Source organism: Lonchura striata, chromosome 2 (genome assembly GCF_046129695.1).
Source record: "Lonchura striata isolate bLonStr1 chromosome 2, bLonStr1.mat, whole genome shotgun sequence".
Classification (NCBI taxonomy): Eukaryota; Metazoa; Chordata; class Aves; order Passeriformes; family Estrildidae; genus Lonchura; species Lonchura striata.
The window spans coordinates 110,992,985-111,015,248 of NC_134604.1; the positions used below are offsets into that span (position 1 = coordinate 110,992,985).

The 22,264-nt window shown below is 43.2% G+C and overlaps 2 long non-coding RNA genes across 4 annotated transcripts; one reads left to right on the top strand and one right to left on the bottom strand.

The window, feature by feature from the left end:
* Positions 1-770: 770 nt before the first annotated feature.
* Positions 771-20,466, bottom strand: LOC116184563 (uncharacterized). Of its 3 annotated transcripts, XR_004149320.2 has the most exons (5): positions 10,615-10,745; positions 9,100-9,244; positions 3,805-3,941; positions 2,012-2,153; positions 771-813 (listed from the first exon to the last, which is right to left on the bottom strand). It is a non-coding gene; the product is annotated as an uncharacterized LOC116184563 (long non-coding RNA). The 3 variants fall into 3 exon arrangements; XR_013342094.1 differs by lacking the exons at positions 771-813; positions 10,615-10,745 and adding an exon at positions 20,383-20,466 and having other exon boundaries at positions 1,691-2,153; XR_004149318.2 differs by lacking the exon at positions 771-813 and having other exon boundaries at positions 1,691-2,153.
* Positions 8,661-20,394, top strand: LOC144248915 (uncharacterized). Its single transcript, XR_013342095.1, has 3 exons — positions 8,661-8,672; positions 19,868-19,919; positions 20,335-20,394. It is a non-coding gene; the product is annotated as an uncharacterized LOC144248915 (long non-coding RNA).
* Positions 20,467-22,264: the final 1,798 nt, after the last annotated feature.

Here is a 22,264-nt window from a genome sequence, read left to right on the forward strand (position 1 = left end):
CATCCCACACCTCTGTAGGAGACCTTTTAAATTAGTTAGAATTAATTAAATAGTTTGGGATAATCACCAATAAGTGTTTCAAAACATCCCAGATGAAGCTGCAGAGGAGCAGAAGGTGCAGTGCTGCTGCTCCTCAGCTGACATTACCACCAGGGTCTTTGCAGTTATTGACCTGCACTTGCTCATGGGGATTTTGCTGCTTGGCCAACCTAAACCAGCAGATTTTGGGTGTCACATCATCTCATCTTCCTCTTCAGCCCAGGTTTGCAAAAGAGCCTGCTCAGCAAGGATGGGTTTTTTGGGAGGGTTGAAGCAGGGCTGCATCTCACTGCCACGCACAGAAAGGAAACAATAGACAGGAAAAATCAAAGTTTTGCTGGAAGAGGAGAGGCTCCTGCTCTTCCTGAGGCTCTCAGTAATCCCTGCCTGGGTCATGCTGCCTGCAGGGCCCGGATAAGACCTTGGCTGCCACACAGAGCGGCTTCGCAGGACAGGGTGGAAAGCAGCTCAGGGTGTGGTGCAACCATGATTATTATTAATAGCATTTTTCATTAATCACATCCAAGATAATAATTAAATTATCAGTACAGACTTGGTATCAAACTGCTTATCACTTCAACCCCACTTCAGGCTGGGCTGGATGTGTGGATTTATAGCTAGAGCAGCTTGACACATTTTCAATTCTTTCAAAACGAAAAATGTGACTCTGAATGCTACAAAACTCACAGCACTTGGGAGGATGCGATCACTTCCTTTTTCTCTGTTTTCCTCCCGATTGCATGATTATGAAAGAAACATCTGTTTTGAAGAGATCTGCAACAGAAAATTTTTGTTCCAGTTGGATTTTTAATGGACAACTGTTACAGAGTCTTGTTCTCCCCGCCCTGTTTCTTTCCTTTTTTCTTTTGCTGAAAGATGAAAGAGAAAGGAAGAGGAGGATAAAAAACTCAAGCAAACAAACCCCACTGCCCAGACTACAAATACAGACAGAAAAATGAGCTACTGAGGTGTGGATGGTGTGAAACACCACAGCTGAGCTGGCAGAGAATGTTTGCACTTCAGTTCTCTTTGAGAACATTTGATGTTGTTTGTATATGGATTTTTCTACATTTTGAATCAATCAAAATACTAAAAGTGGGATACAAATTTGAGCTTTTTTTTTTCCCTCACCAGGGAATAATTCCTGTTGTGTGATAATCTTGGATGTAATTAATCTGAAGTGACAATAATAATCAAGTATATTAATTATATATAAAAATAGGTATTGTTCTGTGTCTGCAGTATTTTTGGATTCTCCCTGACTCCATTCTTCTGCTGCAGAAGAGGAAACCTGTTGTTCTTTGGGAAGTCTTTACACACTTGGTAGGCAGCTGGAAGAAAAAGTCAGTGAGAAGAAAAGCCTCAGGCGCTGCAGTCAACACATAAGGCCAGTTCTAGTTTGTGAGAGGCTAAAATATCAGTACAAAAGGCCACTGAATGCTGTCAGCTGCTCTGGTGTTTGCAGCATTTACAGGAGACCATGCCAAGCAGCAAAAACTGTGGAAGAGGATCCTGGATTTTGGTGCATCAGTATCCACAGACAGAAAATGAGATGCAGGAATCTCAAGCCTAAGGGAAAATGGCAGTGAAAAGAATATTCTGGCTGCACACCAGAACGGGGTGTGCTGGTCACTCCCTGCACAAAGCATGAGGGAAAGAGGCCAGGATGAGCTGCTTGGGAAGGGAGCAAAGCTCCTCCTCAAGGAGCAGCTGTCCTTGGTGGTGACTTTGCATGGGCTCCTTGACCACTGGTACAACCAAGCATCTCCTTAGGTCCAGTCCAAGTCCACACGACTGCAGCTGCAGCACCAGCACCTGCCTCCTGATTTTTTTTTTTTTTTTTTGTGATTGCTGCAACAAAGGAACAAAGCATCACTTCCTAGGCTAAATAAATACATAAATAAAAATCTCTTCCTATAGAAAAACAGAAATATTTTCACGTCATACAATTTTTCAGAGGGGAAAGACCTACCCACAATATATTTCTTGGATGTGTGCTATTTGTTCAGCATCCCAGTAGTTAAAAGGATCAAACATAATGCAGACTTTCTGGTGTCGTTCAGATTTTTGGTCATCTTCCTCTGTGAGGCAGAAGCAGGACAAAACATGGTCTTCTAAAATAAAAATGACATGGCAGGGAGAACCTTTTGGAACAGGTTGGCCAATGAACCAGAGCTGTTAAAAAAACCAGCCTGCTTTCCAAGACCAAAGTGAAACACTTTTAAAATATAGGTATGAAAAATTCCTCCTGAATTAGTTATTTGATAAATGAAAAAAATCTTTTAAAAATATGCCCTGAAAGAATAAAACATGACAGATATTTGATCCAGTGGCAGACTGCTAAGCCATAAATTTGTCAAACCATAACTTTATTTCTAGATAACCATTGTTTGGCACCATTTGTTTTCTGTCCCTCAGACTGGAATCTCTCTTTTGATCAGCTGTATCAATCCAGCTGTCTGGATGGAAGGAGAAGCAGTTAAGGAGAAAGATGTGGAGTGTGCTTTGAGTAACCTTGGGAGTGCTTTTGACCAATACCCAGTGCTAGGACTTGGGACTTTCAGTATGAATTTTAACAGTACAAATGCACTTTAGGCAGTGACCTTTGTTTTTCCCACATAAGGAAGGGAGTATGTGCCCTATAGTCTTGAATGTTTTTGTAAGAATGCAGCTGACATTTGCAGGTGGCAATTTTTCATATTCATAAACAATTTTTGATATCCAGGCATCGAGAGCTGGTACAGACCAGGTTCTGCTGTGTCCAGTGCAAATATGAAGAGGTTCTTTAAAACTGGCAATTGTATTAATTGGAAGAAATAATTAATCAAGACACAAAAAGTATTGATTTTCTTTGGTTTTTTTTCTTCATCACTCTTAAAACCTTGGCTTCTATTCTCTTCTGCCTATAAATATAGTGTTTTAATATTTTGCTAACTAGATGTGTGACCTAGGCCACCTCCATTCTCTTTAGCCATTTTCTCCCCCAGGCTTCCTCCTTGCATTTTAGAAGGAATAGCAATCAATTGCAGGAGAGTCCTCAAAAGCCCCCCAGGCTTAAGCAGATTTACTATCTGTAAAACTTTTTGTACATGTAAGCATTGGTCCAGAAGTGTGAAACAGCAAAGCATGGCCATAAATTATATTTTTTGGGCTTTTGGAGGACTCACACAGATGATTCAATGCTTTATTACATTGGGCGTTGCATGTCTGGATCCAGATATTTTAGGATAGGCACAAAATCCCTGCTAATAAAGCAGGGTAAATAAATCAATTCCTTAAACATGAGTTAATCTCAGATGAGGTTCAGCCATGAACTTAAAGAAAACCTGCATTTCTCATGCTCCATGGTCAACCCCAGCCTGCCCAAACTCTGTAGTACAGCCTGAAATATTCTGGCTCCACATTAAATTTCACGTGTTACCCAGGATGTGGCATGAGCTCTATGTGCTCTAGCACACTGCGAGATCAGAAGGGGAGTTAAAAAGAAAGAGAAAATAAAAAGATATGCCAAAATCTGAGTTACAATGGTTTTTTAGCCAAAAATAAAACCATGCATGTCTTCAGAGGAGAAATAATCTAGAAAACTCTAGAAAACATAGAAAGCCGTAGGCAAGAAGTGCCTTTTCTTTTCATCAAACTGCTTCCCTCCATTGCCAATTTATTTCTTCTGCCTTTAACCTCCACGGGGGACAATCATGCATTTTACCCTCCCTTACATCACACACTTCTTTTTCTTTAGCATCCTCACAGTAAATTGGAGCTTACTTTGAAGATTCATGTTAGGAAGTGAAGTGTACACACATGCTCCCATGCAAACACCTGCACAGCTCCTGATGGCATCTGTGCTGCTCCTCCTTGCATTTCCAGTGACTCTGTGCCTGTGTTTCTGGCAAAAATTTAATCTGGAACAGGAAAAATCAAGAAAGGGTTAATTAAAAAAAAAACAAACAACAAACTTTGCCTAGTTTGCAGTGATTTTGCATCAGTTTCCATGGAAATGGAAGTAGAACAAGCCAAGAGCAGTGGTGTAGCCAACTTCAGCTGCTGGCTTCTAGTTCTTGCTCCTGTTTCCATGGAAATAGATGCCAAATCAGCAAAAAATAAGGTAACTTGTTTTAAGATAGTAGAGTTTTAAAGGCTTGTCCTTATTTAACCTCAGTCAGGAAGATAGCTGGTGAGGGGAGGCAGCCAGCAGCTCAATGAAAACTTTGAGAGGCTCTTTCAGCAGCTGACTGCTTGGTGAACTCTGCAGAGTGAATTCACAGGGCAGCCACCAATCTTCAGAAACATTCTGCAACTTTCCTGCACTTTGCAAATAGAACACATTTTCCTCTTGGCATGGAGAGTCACAGCAGTCTGTGGGAGCCCAAGTTAACATCTCTCTGCAAGGCACCCCTGCAAGAGCCTCCTTAGGCTGCCTTTGCCTCCCGGAGTTCAGAAAGAGATGTGCTCTTCCCAGCTGCAATATGCAAACTATTCCCATTCCAAAAGCAAAATGTTCTGTTTCTACCTATGGGGAGAGAAGCAAAGGAGCGTTAGCTGGGGGAATTCCTGGCAGTGTTTTACAACAAACACTGTACTTTCTTTTTATTCCTAATCCACGAAGGCAAAATTTCACTGAGATAAAAGAAGCTGGCCATAACCCTGCTTATAGCAAAATGTGGATGGGAAAGCAGAAATGAATCCAACTAGAAAAAAAAATCTGCTGTAATTTCAAGAACTGAAATTTCATCCAAAGCTCGTTTTATTAAAACAAATGTTAATAGAAAGCTATTTCAAGGTTGGCTTTTGATCCTTAGCTCTTGCTGTGATGGAACTGTCTGTGGGAAAGAGTATTTCTTCGTGGGAAGTTGTGTGAAGACAGAGATGAGAATCCCATCCTAGGCCCCATTGTTCTTTGAATTGCTCTTGAATTGTGATCATTGCCAGCCATCCTCCACCTCTCTCTTTCCCCACATCCCATTGCTTATGTGCTCCTTAGGCATCTCTTTAATGAGCTGCAAAGACACCCTTAGACGAGGGATCATATCACAGGCCACTTGTGGCCCCTTTTTTGGTAGCAGAATATATCTGGAAGCCATAAGTGTGGGTATATGTTTAAAAAAAAAAAAAATTCTTGGCTGGCATTTGTGGCAAAGTAAATGCAATTCTAATGAGGCATTCCTTCATTTGCAACATTACATTTTTGCTTTTAGGGACATAAAATCTGCTCTTGCAAGGGCACGTGCTTTGCTTTACACACGAAGAGTATTCCCTTGGGCTGCTTGGGTGAGTAAATAAATGAAAAGTGCAGGCCAACCTAATTTTAAAGAAGAGAATCAGGTCTAGACTGGGGCCTCACTGTTGTTAATTTTAGGTATTACAAAGAATGTGCTCATTTTCAAACTGGTTTCTGTGGATCTTCTTTGAAGAAAACCCAAGAAACATCAAGCCCTTCAAGAAATTGCCAAAAAAGATAGACCTTTTTTTTTTTTTTTGCATAACGAACACTTAAACACATGGGAGGATATTTTCTTTTGCTTTTTGACAGCACACATTGTCTTAAAAGTCATTAAGCTTTCTCTGATTGCTTTATCAGACATTTATTCCTGCTGCTGCTGCTGCTATGGTGTGATTTTTTTGAAGCTGTTTTTTGAGCTGTTGGGATCCTGTTTGAGGGGGGCAACCCAGGGCTGTGTTACTCATGATCCTCCATGACACTTCACTAATATTTCCCTTGGAAATGCTTTAGGCTTTTCTGTAATGGAAAAAAAAAAAAAAAAAAAATCAGGGAAGCAATGGAAAGTAAACTCACACAATTCACGGGAGGGTGTGGGAGGTGGAGCTGAGAGCACCACTGCTCCCCAGGTGTTTGTAATTCAGCTTTCAGTGTACTTTTTGGACTCTCCATTATACAACATTCATCATCCTCTTCCAGGAGGCTTCCAGGCCTCCAGGTCAGTAACCTGCACAAACGTCATCCCCTCCAGCTCTCCGTGCTTAAAGCACACCAGGAGAAAAACAGGAGCTCTCTGCCAACTCTTCTGCAAGCAGCTCAAAGCACCATGGCACAACTCAAAGGATCATGAGAACAAGCTAGAAAGCAACAAGCTGTGGAGCCAAAACTGAGACAAAGCGAAAAAAAACCAGAGAGAACAAGGTCTGACATGAGGTGTGTGCAGTAAAAAAATGACACACGTGCACTTTCCTGTGAGTTTCATAATGTTGGCAGATCCCTGGAGTGTGCTGACAGCTCTGTCCTGGAAATCCAGCTCCTCCAGCCCTCCCAGCCCTGCTGCTGGCCCTGCCCTGGTGTCCCCAGGAGGCTGGGGCAGGTGGGCACAGAATGAGGTGTGGCAGGAGGGGTGGGGTGTTCCAAGCAAGCACAGGCTGTTCTCTGCTCTTCCTGCTCTTCCTGTGCTCCCTTCAGGAGGGAATATCTCAGGGGGAAGTGGAGCAGCAGCAGCCACCAGGTGCTTGCCATGTGTGCAGGGAGATGCCACCCTGGGAAACATCCTTCTCTGAGCTCTGGTCAAAAGTCACTGGACATGAAAACCCCCTCCCAGAGACACCTGGAAAAGCTGGATGATGATTGAATAACTTGTAAAACCACAATCACTCCATCCCTGCTGGTTCCCTGTGCTGGGCAGGGGGAGGTGGACAGACAGATTGCTGCTACCTCCTGGGGCTGACACCCCAGGGTGCTCCTGTCCTGATCTCTGAGCTTGGCAAGACATCTTTTCTTCCTGGCTCTGGTCTCAGGTTGTCATCCATCTCAATCCCAGCTCCATCTCCAGGATCCTCCTTGCTCTCCCAGCATTCTGGGGAGGCCAGGGTGGGTGGGAATGACACCCTGACCTGAAGCAGAGGGTTAGCAAAGAGCAAATGTGAGCAGTGAAGCAGCACAACCACCCTGCTCCAGAGCTCAGTGTTGGTTGGGGTGTGACCCTTGTCCAGCCATCTCACCAGGGGACTCTTAATGCTTGGGAGTTTTCTCAATGTCTGCAAAATTTCTTAGGTTAGTTTAAAGTCTAATTTGTCCTTCAATCACAGAGTCATGCCAATTTTTTATTTTCTCTTCCTTAATCCATGACTAGATAAGGCTGCCTTGTGTGTGGCTTGCATTACGTACCTGTACAGATTTCTCTATTTTATTTTATTGTTTGTGTTAATGATTTTAATCATGGAGGTTTTGGTTTGGAAATGGAAGGCCTGTAGCTTTCACAGCACAGATGGGAGATAAAAGCACTATAATCACAGAGTGCGATCAATGAGACTTTTTCCAGGAAGATGCTAAAGGCATTATTTGGCATTAACAAAGAAAGGGATAATTAGAAAATAGGCAGAGAAGCCTTTATTCCTGTAATTAATTTCAAAGTTGGAAGTTCCCTAGTGCTTTTCTGTTCAAAAGTGACAGCATATGAGCCATTGCAAAGGAGATATGTATTAATCATAAATCAGAAACAGGGAGGAAATTGAAACCTGTGTTTCCACCGGCTTTATAAGAAAAAGCTGCTGCCTGGAGTTAATGTGTATTCTGACTGTATGTGGAGGAAAAAACAATTATAAATAGTTATTGACACATTACATGAAAGGTAAGAGAGGATATAGCCAAACTTGGTTTCCCGGGAGACTGGGCAGTCTTCTCCAGAGAAAAAATAATACTCAGGAGTTACTTTGAGGTTGTGCCTATGTTTGCAGCTGATCTTTTCTGCACTAATTTTTTACAATTGCTATCAGCCCCACTGATGGCCACAGTGATGGAAGAAGTGTTCAGCAAACTTCCTCTGCCTCCCTTCATTTGAACACTGTCAAAACTGTTTCTGAATGAGAAGTTAGTGGCTCTGCTTTAGGAATGCCAGCAGCCACAGGCGTCTTGCTTACAGCCTTCTCCCATCTGGATCTTCAGCTTTTTAACAGGCAAACTGAACATCTTCCCCCGGGGTAAGATCGAAAATTAGCAAAGGAAAAAGGCATGCACAGTTTTCTGTATGGCTTTTTCCCTTCTGTCCCCTAGTCAGTGGCTGTTGTCCCCATCATCACATCCACAGGTGTGACATGAATTGGTGTGAAGTGTCCAGCTTTGCTACAAGGGGTGAGGCTGGAGACCTTTAGCACTGGTGTCTTTTACTCAGAAACAGTGGATCCCCTTAAGACAGCTGATGTTGCACACAGAGCCATATATTTATTTTTTATTTGATTTGATTTTTAATATGGACAGCTTTACAATTAGTTTTTTAAATTTCAGTCTGGTTGAACTGACATTGTTGGCTTTGTATCACGGCTGGCTTGGCTGATGACTGGTGAAGGTGAACATAACACTCATGGTGCCTCCTCACACCATGAGGAACTCACAGCCTACACACACTTGCAAGTTCCTATTTGTATAATTTTGGGGTTAACTGTAGAACAATCATTCAGTCAGCTGTAATGTAGCATTTGTGTATTTATATATACTATAAATCACATGATAAAATTTTGCATGTGTACACACACACACACTCTCTTTGAAATGATTTTTTCACTTATTTGCTCACAAGGTTGGTTAGGTGTCTTTGCTTACATCCCTCTCCATTTTTCTCTAGCTCTAGACCTGCAGGCAGGTGAACTTGGCATCTTACTTTACAACTGGATCAAAAAAAAAAAGCATAAAGGTAAGAGGATTACATACAGGTTCTACATGGTTTTATTTTTTCAGAGTTCATTCAAGGACAATCTTTCTTGTAGGTCCCATTCCTCGAGTTTCTTTGCTTAAAGCAGAGAAATATGTACATAAGCTTATCACAGAGCTATACCCAGCATTTCACAATGTGCAGTTGGCATTTGCTGATGGCAGCACCGGTGGAGCTCTCTGTGTTTCCCAATGCATGGAAGAGAGTGTTTGAAACAACAGTTTTCTTTTCTATTACTTGTTAATTTCCATATTCTGTTCTCATTGCATGAGCTCCAACACTTTGCTCTCAAGCAAGTGATGCTATTTAAGTTCTCCTGGAAATACTTCTTACACATGCAGGAATAGAAAAAAATGATCTGCATGTCCCTGGCAGAAATATCTCCTGAAACCGCTAATGGTTTTCTTACCTCACAGCTATATCCCCGGAATGTTCCTGCATTTACCACTCCAAATCACTGCAGTGATGGCTTAAGTCAGACAAGCTGTTCTTCTCCTTCCAGTGAAATGATTGTCTCCTGATGTGTGTCCTTCAGTCCTATTTTTGAACATAACCTGGGAAAATCACCCCAATCACTGTCAGTAGTTAGTCTTTGACTGGTGGTTGTAAAAAAAAATCCCTTTCTTTTACCTCTTTATCTCTTCGGGGAAAAAGTTTATTAACTTTGATAGAAAAAAACTTTAAAGTTTTAATTGTATGAATCATTCTAGAAGGTAGCACTAATTACTTTTGATTTATAATTATAAATCAAGTTTGTAGAAAGGTGTACATATGAATGTCAAGTATCTAAAATACCTTAAGAAGGTACAGAATAAGATAAAGAAAATTACAATTTTCCAGAACATTTAGATTTTATACTAACACAGGCAAAAATACTTGCTTAGAATGCAACTTAAAGATGTGATAGGACACAATGTTATCCTTTTACAACCCACGTAAGATATGTTATGATGCACTGCAATGACTGCAAAACAAAAAAACTTTAAAGACAACTTAGTAATACCTTGATTAATGCAAATTTTATGAAACATTCAAAAGGATATTAACATGTACTCAAATTTCATCCCTCGTTGGCAAATGTAAATGTAACATTTGGCTAAATAATTGTCAAAATTTCCACATTCAAAACCTTTCAGTAGCTGATTAGACTGCGGAATTAACTTTTGTGTAAATCTTCTTGAACCTTTTGATTAGCTTCCCAATTGTCACTGGGAATTTATAATATAAATTACAGCAGCAGGCTTAAAATTATTTGAACATGCCTAGAGCTAAGAGCCAACTAAATTGAAATCTTTTTAGTTATTGGAGTATTCCTGCTCTTTGCTCCTCTAGAAGACAGAGCAACATTTTAGCTTGTCCTAGAAAGGAGTCCAGCTTGACTGCAGGCAATTCCAGCCTATGAAGAGACCCAAAATAGACACCTGGCTCATTCCCAAGCCATAGTTTCCAAGTGAACCAGCTCCCAGCTCAGTCTCAGTGATCTCTCACTCACACAGAGACAGACTCTGCCACGCCATTCATGCTCAGCAGTGTGTCAGTCCTCAATTAATAACGCAGGCTACACCCAGAATCAGGCTGTGAACAGGTTTAACCCTACCCAGATCTCCAAAACGGCCTCTCCTTGTGGACATAGACCTCATTTGCTCTAACCCCTGGACTGTGGCTGTCTTATTTAGGCTCTCTTGGACTACTAAAAATTCCTCTCTTTCATCCCAAGTCATCCTGGTGCTGCCCTGGCCAGCAGCACAAGGAGATCTGTGTGGGATGTGCAGTCCATGAGCTGTCCCAAGGTGCTCCCACCCCATTCAGAAGATCTGACACATCTTCACCAACTATTGGCAAGGTGTTTTGGACTTCCAAGCAAGAAAAAAAAAAAAAAAAAATTGTGGTTTTCTTTGCTGTGAAAGGGAAATTAGTTCCTTACCCACTCCTCCTTCCAGACTGGGATATGACTCAGATCCTGATAGTTTAAGGATGATCAGAGCCGATGCTGGATTTCTTTTGTGAGATGTGTCGTAGCTGTACTAAATGCTGAGGATAAAATTACCTTCTGCTGCAGTCTGCTGCTGCTGGAAAACAAGCAGGACCTCTTCCTGTAGCTGGAGGTAGATAGCTTTTCATCTGGACTTCAGTCAAATTCACAGTTTTATGACTTCCCATCTAATGCAATCTAAAATTCTTGTAAAAATACCAAAAGGAGCATACTTGTGCAACTTTGATATTGCTGATAACTGGGGGATGTACATCACGGGCAATTCCTTCCAGAAAGGTTTACATTTCTGCTTGGCTTCCAAATGAAAAATATCTCAAGGAAACATGGGGTTATTTGTGGTGCTAACAATGCATATTTTTGAGGGTCTCTGGTTTCCTGTGGCGCCTCATCCTTAGGGCACTTCATTGTGAACGTGCTGGCACACATCCTTTTCCCAAGCCCAAAGCCACCTGGCAGCTACAGCAGGAAGAATGAAAAGCAACATCCCACTTTCAACAGTAAAGTCTCAACCTATGCATGATTTGTTGTAGCAATTTACCCATTTGCTCTCCTGCAGGGATAAATTACTGGTGACTGGACTCTGCTGTAGAAGGAGAAAGATTTCATAAGAACCCCATAGCTTATACTCCAAAGCATGAAGGTTTGTCCTTTATTTTAAAGCATGGGAATAGCTAAATCAATATTCTCTCAATGTCAACTTAAAATAATTGTGAAAGCCATAGTCTTATTTTCCCTCTAAATTTGCCTTTAACTTAAATATACAAACATGCATCTTATAGGAAAAAAAATTAAAATAATAATTATTCGTTTTCAGTACCTGGCTTAAAACACTTTGGAAGTTCATTGATTTTTCAGAAGGCTGGAAATGAGCACAGTCTGAACAACAGGTATTTCCTGAAGCATTTCAGATAGTATATCCCAAAGCAGAGCACTCACTAGTGTTGTTTGCTTTTGAAAATCTTGACTGTGGGTGACATTTCTGTAGGCTGGATCCCTTAACTCTAGGTAATACACAGCAGAAATTACTTGCTCCTCTGTACACATGCTCATGCCTTTTAAAATGATATTTTAAATGTAAATAACTCCCTAAATACACGAGGTTCAATCAGCACATAGTTCTTATACTTAGGAAGCCTCAAGATGGCACTCTTGAACTGCAGAGTTTTTCAGGGAAGCTGATTATGAGTTTCTTGCAAGGGAAAAAAAAAAAAAGGAGAAAAATGTGATGGTGAGTGTGAACCTGTGCAGGAATAACCAGAGGAAATATCAAGAGGAACAGCAATATTAGACTAAAGCATGAAAACCTATCAGAGTTCACATGGCAAAATGTACTTGAAAGCATGGGTTAGTATAAAAATTAGGGTTGATAAACCCCCCAAATTTTGTGAGTAAATCCACAGTTTTTTTTCAGCTTCATCCAGTTTTTTATCTTGCTCACCATCCCCTATTCAATACTTCCTTTTCTCTCACTGAAGGTGTTTCCATGTTACCTCTTGAGTATCCTGGGGCTGGCTGAGGTGTTGCTTGTGTGGGGTAGAAGTGGGGCAGAACACACTTGTGTAGGATATTTATGCCAGAGGCATGTGGATGAGGGATGATGAGAAGGAAAAAACCTGGTGCTCTATCTGTGACAGCAGACCCTGATGGCTCCTTCCTGGATGCTCCTGCTTCCTCCTGCAGCACAGGGACAGAGAGAGGAGACCCTGGTATCCCCAACTTCAGAGGGGAGGGAAGGACATCTACCTGCCCTTCACTGGGAACTCACAGACTCACCTACTCTTGCCTTGGTGGCCAAGAAGGCCAGTGGCATCCTGGCCTGCATTGTGTGACCAGTAGGAGCAGGGAGGTCATTCTTCCCCTGTACTTGAGTGCTGTGTCCAGTTCTGGCCCCTCAGTTTGGGAAGGATGTTGAGATGCTTGAGCACGTCCAGAGGAGGCAACAAGGCTGGTGAGGGGCTGGGAACACAAGCCCTGTGAGGAACATTTGAAGGAGCTGGGGTTGTTTAGCCTGGAGAAGAGGAGGCTCAGAGGTGACCTTATTGCTCTCCACAGCTCCTGAAGGGAGGTTGCAGACAGGTGGGGTCGGTCTCTTCCACCGGGCAGCACTGACAGAACAAGAGGACACAGCCTCAAGCTATGTCAGGGAAGGTACAGGTTGGATATCAGGAAAATATTTTCACCGAAAGAATAATAAAGTACTGGAATTGTCTTCCCAGGGAGGTGGTAGAATCACCATCTCTGGATGTGTTTAAAAAAAGACTGGACATGGCACTTGGTGCTATAGTCTAGTTGAGGTGTTAGGGCATAGGTTGGACTTGATGATCTTAGAGGTCTCTTCCAACCTCATTATTCTGTGATTCTGTGATACTCTTATATCATAGCATCATTCCTTGCAATCAGGCTCCTGGGTGGGATTCCTCCACAGGGGCTGGACAATCCTGTTGTGCCGTGGCTCCCGGGCAGTGCTGGAGCAGCTGGCTCCAGCCAGGCACTGTGGTGGGTGGGAAAGTCCTGGCACCAGCACGTCATCAGCCATGTCCCACTGGGGGAAGGGGGACCCAGACTCATGAAAGAGGAGCTGGGAAGGAGGGCATCATCTCCCAGGCCTCCTAGAGCCTTTCTCTCTTCTTCTTCATCCTCCTCTTCCTCCATAAGAGGAATTTTTGTGGGAATCAGGGAAGTGCAATAGGAAACAGCCATGGGAGAAAGGATGAAGATTGTGGTGGACCTACCCTGGCTTACCAAGACTTTTTGGCGTTTTTCTGCCATGGCATTTGCCTTCCCTGGCCCAGCACTTTTCCTCAGGTGTTGCTTCTCTCCTGTTGACTTTGGTGACTGTGTCCTGGCAGGTCAGGGTCACAGCTGGCACCATCCCAGCCCACCAGCCAGCCTGCCTTGCTGGCCACGCTGGAGCCACCACGCTGGAGCCAGCTGTGGATCGCTCTTAGGAAATCACCTGCTGACTCACCCTTCCCTTGCTTGCCTAAGTGAAATCATGCCTGCCTTTAAAAATCTCATTGCAGCATTACACGACACATTTATCCACTTCTTTCACTGTCATGAACTGCTTCAGATAAGCAGCTGTGAGGTTTTTAGGAAAGATAAGGTGGGTTTTTTTCTTTGCTTCAGGGCCTCTGAAATAGTCATTACTTCTCTGCTTGCTGATAAAAACACAAATCTCTTGAATCACTGAGGTTGTTCCTGGAGATGCTAGGAACTTGCTTTCTCCATCACAAGGTGGACTCAGACATATCTCTCTGGGCCAAGTTTGGTTTAGGGACCAGAACTGTGAGGATTTTCAGTTGCTGTGCCAAGATTGGAGGCATTATTTACACTCTAATATATTGGAGGCATTATATGCACTCTATTTTGCAGAGCCAGTCATGCATTGAACCCATGTCCATGTCTGTTAGCCACCCAAAGCAAGAGCCTGATGAGTGATGGATTTTAGAGATGGACAGACAGGTAAAAAATGAGTGGAATTTTGCTTAGGTTGAGACAAACCACAAAATTTTTTCTTGGTTTTTTTTTTTTTTCCTCTTTTTACTACATTTTGATCTATATGAGTTTTGGGTTTGCTTCTGATTTCATTATGTTTTGATTCAATGTTGGTTTAGATTCTGATTCACCTGACATTTTAAAAAAAATTGTGCTTTATAAAATATATTCATTTTTAACTGAGAAAAACCTGCTGAAGTTTTTTATGGCCATACCAACCATACCTGTTGAAAAGAAGTTGAAGGTCCTGACATTTCCCAAATTTAACAAAAAGAAAGTTACTTTTTCTGAAGTAGAATATTTCAATCCAACCTTAAGGAAAATACTACCAAATTTTTTCTTTAGGAAGACCAGTCTTGCCGATCATGATAAATCTTATTTATTTCATCTTGTGATGATTATTAAAACAATATTGAAACCAAGCTTTAGCAAGTGATATACTACTGTACCTTGGTTTTTCAAACACAGCCATGCCATGGGACAGGAATGCAGTTTTAGGACTTGGTGTTGTACCTCTCCTTGTGAGGTGCTGCATCTCTCATTTTCCTGTTGCTTTCTTCTGTAATTTGAATTGCTTCATATGCTTGATCCTGCGACATCTCTATAATGTTTTCTACAGCTTAAGCAGATCCTCAAAAGCACTAAAAGCTGTGTAGAACTCATACAAATGTGCAATTCATCAGTTCAGAAAGGTACAAATAGAGACATTTAACAGGCTAGCATGTGAAAATCATCAATCTTCTATCAGTCCTGTAACACTGGTCATTTTCAGACCAGAAGTATTTAAATGCCTCCTATTTCTTTCTGATGTAAATAAATTCAATTTTTTTTTTTTTTGACAAATAACATCTCCCAAAAATGAAAACGATCTTTGAGCTTTGTACAAGAATTTTTTACTTTCTTAGCTGCAAGATGAAAACTAATGCTCCCCTCTGTCTTAGTTTGGAATACTGATTTGCAGAACTTCTTACTGGAGGACATGGTAGATATTTTTAAATCATACTTGCTCTTTAATGTGGAGAGCCATCTCTGGGAAAAGTTTGCAAGATCAGGCCCACGGTCATCATTTAGTCAAACTGCATAATTCTTAGGTCTTTTAATCTTTTCTCATAAATCAATCCTCCAACCCCCTTAGTCGTATTTGTTGCTCGTCTCTGAATTCCTTCCAATTTTGCAATTTACATTATAATGAAGGTTTAGTGAAACTGATGAGGAAGTGATTTTTGGGGCCAATTTTTATGCTGCTTGTAAATATTCAAAACCTGGCTTTCCACAGGCTCATGAGGGCCCCCCAAACTTCATGACAATGGCAGGGACCTGAGGAAATCCCACTCCTGGGGCAAGGACGGATGTTTTGCCAGATTCTCCCACTATGGCTTGCCACTAATTAGTATTCATTATCCCATTGATTTCCATGGGGCTGTAACTGCCTACAGCACAGCTCATGGTGAATAAGGACGGGGGGGATCTGCCCCAGCCTGCACCCAGGATCACTAAACCACTCCCTGGTTTCACTCAAGTTGGGCTCAAGCAGGGTTCTTTGGGGCAGCAAAAGGCATCAGGCAGAGATGTTTTCTGCAGGAATGCCTGTGCTGGTGGGTGACAGTGCTGGGCAAAGCACATCTCCTGGTGGTTTGGCTGCCATGCCACGCTCTGCCACGCTGGGACAAATGGTGAAGTTAAGAGCTTTGCACCCCATGGCTGCTGTCCCTCCTGGTTTGGATCTGTCACGGCTCTGCTCACCTCTGCTCCACACAGCCACTGTCTGGAAGAGTGTAAGGGCAAATCCAGAGGCACTGAAGGTGGTTTGCTGATCAGAGACCTGAAGAAGATGTACAACTGGCAGAAGAGCAGCCACTGCCACCACAGCCACCTCCCCTGCTGCTGCTGCCTGGCTGCAGGACATCTGCCCATGGCCAGAGCCTGCCCCAGCACTGAGCAGATCCTTCACGCTGAGGAGAGAACGTGGCCACCACAAAGACCTGATGGATTTAACCTTTCTCATCCAGTACAGCCCACTGGGGTGTGTGCTTGTCCATGGCTGGAGGGGAGGCTCAGGGTAAAGCCATCTGTGAGCCTTTGTAGAAGAAGCCTGTGCTGAGAGTCCTTGCTGTCCCTCTCAGATCAGCTGCCATTTACGCCTCTCAAGGAGACAGAATTGCTTTCTCGTACTCTTTTTCAACCTATAGTTCTTATTTTCCTATGTGATAGCTACAGTGGATTGGAAATCTGCTGCACTGGCAACAGGCTGAAGTCTCCTGTGAGAGTCTTAGCTCAAATGAAAGCTAGAGAAAAACCATTAGAAAATGAATAGCTGAACCCCTGCCTGCCTGTTTGCTGCCCTTGGCCACACCATCCATACTGTCCTCTTGCTTCTACCTCCTCTGAGTGCACAAATGAGAAGCCACCAGTGCATGTTTTGAGTCTCAGTCACACAGGTTAACCAGAACCTTTAAATGGAGGCTATTCAGACCAGACCCTGAGGACAAATTTCTCCTGTATGCACCTTTGTAACCACTTCCACCAAAGTAATTTCTTATTCTCTACACAAGGTGCAGAAGCTTACAGAGATCCTCCCTCAACAGGGTAGGCATATGGAAAACAGCAGCCAAAATAATGACTGCAAAGTCAAAATGTCAGGGTTTTAAGTCCTTTAACAACTTTGTTTGACTTTCAGAAGAAAGGTTTGAATTCACAAAGCTGCTTGGCAGTGCTCTGATGAATTGAAACAGGTGGTTTTGGATGAAGAAAGCCTGAGATGGCAAATCACTCACCTTTTTGTTATTTTTCCCAAGGACTAGAATTAGTGCTGGTGCTTTCTGGACTGAACCAAGGTGCCATGTAATCAGCTGCAAAATTACTGGGAGCAACTTTAGAAATAGCCCACATGTGCCAATTTGCTGTAGCTGTGCCTTTCTCCTGAGGGACAATATTAATCTCTGGAAACTGTACTTTCATGCAACAACACAGACAGGGTTGCAGGTGCTGTGATGGGGAAAGAGAATCTCAAAAATGAGGAATAAAGGTAAGCAAGGCAGATATGAGTCTGCAGAAAACCTGGGACCACAACTCCATGACATGTGAAGTGTTCCTGAGGCAGATACTGAAAACTCAGTGTAAATCATTGTGATGGTCCTGTAACAGAGGAAGAAGATAATGCCAGATAACCCCATTTCAATAGCTGGCACATCTTTCCTGGTGCCATGAATTAGTAACATTTAGAAAGAGCTGTGAATTTTTTTTCCTGTCACTTTCAGGGTCAGGAAGAGACTGAGATGCTTCTTGACACTCAAGAAGAGCAGATCTGTTGGTCAGAGCTGGATCTTTCACAGGATATTATGGCTGAATTCAGCTGAGTCTCATAACCCCTCTGGTTCCACCTCTCCAGGCAGAGCTGCTCAAATCAGCCAGTCCAAAGATCACCTTAACTATAATATCAAACCCAGTCTGGGAGATCTGAGCAGCTCAAACCATAATGTGACAATTTTTTATCAGATGAACAGCCAATTATGTGCCACATCAGCACCCCCAGCTGGAAGCTGTATTGGTGATATGCAATATCTGAACACACCAAACACTGAAGCCTTTGAAATTACAAAATGCTCTTGAGAAGCTCCTGGCCAGCAGCTCAAACCACAGAATCACAGAATAGCTGAGGTTGGAGGGGACATGGAGGTCATTTAATCCAACCCTTCTGCTCAAGAAGGATCATGTAGAACCAGTTGTTCAGGACCATGTCCAGGCAACTTTTGAATATCTCCAGGGATGGAGACTCCACAACATCCCTGGGCAAGCTGTGCCAGTGCTCTGTCACCCCCACAGTGAAAAAGTGTTTCCTGCTGCTGAAGCAGAGCCTCCTGTGTTCCAGTTTGTGCCACTGCCTCTGGTCCTGTCACTGGACATCTCTGAGAAGAGCCTGTCCCTGTCCTCTTTTCACCCTCCCTTTGGGTATTTACATACATTGATGAGATCCCCTCTGAGCCTTTTTATCTCCAGGCTGAACAATCCCATCTCTCTCAGTCTTTTCCCACAGAAGAAATGCTCCAGTTCCTTAAACATCCTCGCCATGGCTTTTTGCTGAAGTCACTCCAACATGCCTGGTTCTGAGGAGAGTGAAAGGATCACCTCCCTCCACCTGCTGACAGTGTTTTTTCCAGCCCAGGATATCTTTGGCTGCTTTTGTTGAAGGGATGTTGCTGCCTTATCTTCAACCCAGTGTTCACTGAGACCCCTGGGCCTTCTCTGTAAAGCTGCTTCACCTACACTTCATGTCACTGATCCCCATCCTTCAGGCCAGACTGTTCAGGGGGATTTTAGTGCACCACACTGTCTGCTCATCCAGTCCACGCTTTATCAACTTGACAATAAGGATATTACATGGGAGAGTGTCAAAAGCCTTACTTTAGTCTAGGCAATGTCCACTGCTCTCTCCTCACCTACCAGGCCTGTCATTTCATCACAGAGGTTCAATCATGCATTTCCCTTGGTTGTTGGAACTCAAAATGTCCCTCAGACATTTTTGGAGGTTCCAGGTTCAGGTCAGAAGCATTTGAGACCCTGGCAGGCAGCTGAAAACAGCTGTGATTTTGAGTTTGAGCCATGGAATGATTTACCAACTTTGCAGGAAGAACAAGAAGTCACAAAAGTTTAGATATTAATGTAGAAGTAGTCACAAAGTAAAGGGAAGAATTTTTGAGTGCTGTACAGGGGGGCTTTGGTTTTGTACATGGGGGTCAGAGGTTTTAAGATGGAGGGATCTGGGCCTGCCCTGTCCTCCCTCTTTCTCCTTCCTTGCCTCCATGTTCTTGGTGATGTTGGCACTCACAGATTGGTTTAGAGTAGAAAGTCACCATTTAATATAGGTAATAGGCATTGGGGAAGAACTGTAACCATGTAACACATAATGTACCATATAAAAGAGAGCAGCAGCCCTGGGTGGGGAGAGAAGAAGCAGTCGGGGTCAGAGAGGATGTCAGGGTGTGTGTGTGCCTCTGCCTGAGCTGTGAGCAAACCACAGCAGCTCCAGAAGAAAATCTGTTAGATAACTTGCAATAAACTGCCTTGAGACCAGACAACAGAGACTGCTGAGCCTTTCTTCGGAAGCACGGGTTGGAGGAGAGATTTTTCCACCACACAGAGCCCCGAACCAGGCCTGCATTCTGTCACTTGGTGAAGCCACTCTTGGTGACTTTCTTGTCCTTCTTCTGCCTGGAGATGGTGTATGGCATTATCTGCCTTACCAGGGCTGGGGGTGAGGCTGACTGAGTGGAGTTCCCTGGCTCCTCCTTCTTGTTCAGAAAAATAGTTGCTCAGATTTGTAAATGATCACCTCTTTTTAGGCCTAAAAATACTAGTGTTTCTAGCTGTGTTCACTGAGAACATGAATTAGACTAAGCCATGTCAAGCTAGTCCTGTGGGGTGTCTCTAGAATCTCCCCAGAACATAAGGCTCCTAACACCTTGCTGCCTGGTGTAGCTTGCAGTCCAAAGACAGAGCATGGGGAGTGAGGTGCAGGCAGAGAGCAGTGAATTGAAGTGGCTTCCAAGAGGTAACGTTAGAGGCTTGGTGGAAAAGTTGCAGTGGGAACTCAGGGACAGAGCTGAAAATGCTGAAAAAAACAGCACTGGCACTGAGCAATGATGATCACTGTATCAAAGACAATCTCTGTATTTCTTTCTTCCTGTAGGTATAAAGACACCCATGGTGAAAGAATTGTTTCAAAACCAGCTTTTCAAATGGTGAGCTTGACTAGAGGGGTGGTCCCAAGAGATCAAAAACTACATCGGGGAAGGTTTAGGTTGGATATTAGGAAAAAAGTTTTCACCAAAAGAATAATAAAGTACTGGAATTGTCTTCCCAGGGAGGTGGTGGAATCACCATCTCTGGATGTGCTTAAAAAAAGACTGGACTTGGCACTTGGTGCTATAATCTAGTTGAGGTGTTAGGGCATAGGTTGGACTTGATGATCTTAGAGGTCTCTTCCAACCTCATTATTCTGTGATTCTGCGAGTCTGTGAAAAACTGCCTGCAAGCTTTTTGCATTCAAATATAAAAGTTGGGAACTACCCATGCTCTCTCAACCCTTTTCCCTCAAACTGAATTATTCCCAGATATTTCACCATTTCTCTTTTTTTTTTTCCTTTCTCATGGCAGATTGGTCTCTTCCACCCTTCAGACAGCATTTATGACAGATGTGCTTACCATGTCTCATGGAGTCTTTCCACTGAGATGTGCTTGTCACAAACATCATCACAGGTTAGTAGAAAAATAATCTGGAAGCAATTTTTGTACACTGCTCTTCAGAGGTAGGTACTTTTCTCCATGCACTGCTTAACTCTTTGAAGGTCAGATCACTCACGTGTCCAGACGTGCTGGTTCTGGCACTGACAGAGGATGGTGGGAGCTGCTTCTCCCTGCCCCATGTCATAGTGAACTTAGAGAATTGTGGGGCTCAGAGCAGGTCAGGGGATCAGCATCTACTGCTGCTGTTGGAGAAGCCAGTGTTATTGAAGTGGCAGATGAAAAGCAAGGGGTGGACTTTTTCTCTCTCTCTCATGCTGTCTTGTTTTCTTGAGTTCAAGCTCTGCTATGTGGCTAATCAAGGGAGGGAGTAGCAGAGAGATCATTTGAACAAACAGAGCCCAATACTCGATTTGGATGGTGACAGTGAAAATGCCTTCTCTTGCTTTAGTGACCAAGTGACCAACCCCTACTGCCCAGCCTTGCAGCTGCAGGGAGAAGATGAGTGTGTGTGTGTGTTTGTGTGTGTGTGTTTGTGTGTGTGTGTGTGTTTATGTTTGCCTGCAGGCAATGAGGGAATGAGCCTGGAAGGAGCTCCTGCAGCGAATGGAGTTTCTCTTTCTGGCAAAAAGTTTGGATTCTTCGCCAAAGCTTGTCACCACCTCCCAAAGCACCGGCCTGCTCTCTCTCCCATGCTGGTATTTGGCTCCTGCCTTCTTTCCTCAGCTGCCGAGAAGTTCCTCCTGGTTTTGGCAAAGGAGAAGAAGCCCTGGCCTGGGGTTTGGCATCCTCCTGAGCTGGAAGGGAAGTTGCTCAGGTGGCCAGGGTGCTTTGGATCTCCCAGCCCTGCTGTCACACACTGTGCCACAGGGCTCCTCAGTTCCCATGGGAATGTGAACACCTCCTTGGGTGTTTCAATCCATTTCCTTCTGGCCAAGGCTGGTGTGTGCTCAGCTGCTCTCAGCAGCCCCTGGCCAAGAAGTGCAGGAGCTGCTCAGGGGCAGAATCTGAAGGCGATGGATGAGCTCAGGGTAGTGCTGAAAGCTCTGCTCATCCCTTGGAGGCAGGGTCTGAAGGGATGAGGGAGCCAGTTTGAGCTCTGTAAACAGAAGGGAACAACTTTCAATGTTTAAAATATACTTAACCTTAGAAGTGTGTGTTCTGAATTGTCCTGAGAATTGGATGGAGTTTTGGATGAGGTTTTTTATTCTATAAATTAGGAGCTATTGTTAGATAGGGTAAGTTATAAGTCTGTACATTCTCTTTCTTTAGAAAGGACCATACATGGCCTCAGCAAATGAATATAACTTTATTAGTAAATTAGGTGTTCTTCCCTTTGGAGTATGTTTTCTTAACCTCTACCCCCCCTGTCACATTAAGGCATTGATTTTAGTGATTTTTAGCTATTTCAAAACTTATGTATGCATAGATACGAACATTTTCTCTCTCCTTTTCTCCTTTTGTCATCTGGTAATACTGGAGTTACTCTGAGTGAAAATCCTCTGGGAGATATTCCAGGAGAAATGAAGGCGTTTCAATCAAACCAAAAAGTGATTGCAAATCACATTTTGAACAGAGTACAGCTGTCCAGTAGAAACAATGATTTCCCTCCCTGCATGTATCTTGGAAAAACTGATCTGTGGTTTTCACGCAGGGATGCGATATCAGAAATTTGAAGTTACATATTGTTAGATTGGATTTTTTATCCTTTTGTTTTGTGGAGAAGAGGTATTCCTCATGGAAAATTTTCAGAGGCATGATCAATACACAGAATGAATTGTCTGTTGTCAGTTCTACACTGCAAACCTGGAGACAGTCCATTTTTGTACTCCAGGGTGCTCTA